Source organism: Colobus angolensis, unplaced genomic scaffold (genome assembly GCF_000951035.1).
Source record: "Colobus angolensis palliatus isolate OR3802 unplaced genomic scaffold, Cang.pa_1.0 Scaffold27, whole genome shotgun sequence".
Lineage (NCBI taxonomy): Eukaryota > Metazoa > Chordata > Mammalia > Primates > Cercopithecidae > Colobus > Colobus angolensis.
The window spans coordinates 6,628,033-6,629,742 of record NW_012115932.1 but is presented as its reverse complement, the minus strand read 5'-3'; positions in this window follow the sequence as shown (position 1 = coordinate 6,629,742).

The following is a 1,710-nucleotide window of genomic DNA, read 5'->3' as shown; positions in this document are numbered from 1 at the left end:
ACCATGGAATAGTATGCAGCCATAAAAAAGGATGAGTTTGTGTCCTTTGTAGGGACATGGATGCAGCTGGAAATCATCATTCTCAGTAAACTATCGCAAGAACAGAAAACCAAACACCGCATGTTCTCGCTTATAGGTGGGAACTGAACAATGAGATTACTTGGACTCGGGAAGGGGAACATCACACACTGGGGCCTATTATGGGGGGGGGGATTGCATTGGGAGTTATATCTGATTTAAATGATGAGTTTGATGGGTGCTGACGAGTTGATGGGTGCAGCACACCAACATGGTACATGTATACATATGTAACAAACCTGCACGTTATGCACATGTACCCTAGAACTTAAAGTATAATAATAATAATAATAATAAAACAAAGGGATTCAGAGAGCCCTTTTAATGTTATTCATAGTATCATCATTTTAATATTGTATTAATGAAATGTATTCATGTTTGAAATTTGAGTAAATTTGGATTTAATGTAAAATTAAATTTACATTAAAAAAAGTTCTTCAAAATAAAAGAAAAAAGTGAAAAAAAAATAGAAAAAATACCAGTGGAATTTTAATAGGTATCTGTAGATTCCTTTGGACATAATAGACATTTTGACAATATGGATTATTTTGATTCATAAACATGAGACATATTTTCCATTTACTTATGACTTCTTCAATTTATTGAATCAATATTTTTAAATTTTTCAGTGTACATATATTTTGCCTACTTGGATAAATTTATTCCTAAGTATTTTTTTGATGCTATTGCAAATGAGATTGTTTTCTTAATTTAGTTATCCATAGTCTGTTGTTAGTGTACGTAAATACTACTGATTTTTGTGTGCTGATCTTGTATCCTGCAACTTGCCTGAATTTTCTTATTATCTACAAGAGTTTTTTGGTAGAATCTTTTGTGTTTTCTATACATGAACTAATGTTATATGCCCACAGAAACAATTTTGCTTCTTCCTTTTTAATTTGGATGTTTTGTCTTCCTTTCTCTTTTCTTTCTCTCTTTGCTTTTTGCCTACATGCTTTAGTGAGGACTTTCAGACCTATGTTGAATAGAAAGGATAAGAGTGGGAATACTTGTTTTATTCTTGATCTTAGAGGAGAATTTTCACCTCTTCATCACGGAGTATGATGTTAGCTGTGGGCTTGTTATATATAGTATTTATTATATTGAAGAACATTCCTTCTATACCTAGCTGTTGAGAGTTCCAATCATGAAAACATTTTGAATTTTGTCGAAAGCTTTTTCTAAATCTATGGGGATGATCATATGATTTTTATCCTTAATTATATTAATGTGGTATATTATATTTATTGATCAGCATTCCTTTTTGAAAGAGACTGTCTTCCCTAACTCAGTCCCCTACAGAAATCCTAGGCTTGAGGACATTGGCCTTCATTGGATCATTTGGCCATATTGAATTACATAAAATATGTACCTTTGACTAATGATGTGCTTAACCCCCAATCTCCGGGCTAGTCTCAGACCCCTTTTTTCACATGATACGTGCATAAGGTGTGGTGGTACTTTAGAATAAAATCAAGGCATTACTTAGCAGACAGGAAAGGGGACATTGGCAGATTCAGTGACATCACTACATCAAGTTTAAATAAAATGATGGGTTACACATGAGGAAAAGAGAGACAAAAATGTAATTTTACAAGGCATAGGTTTTTTCTTTTCTTTTTTTTTTTTTTT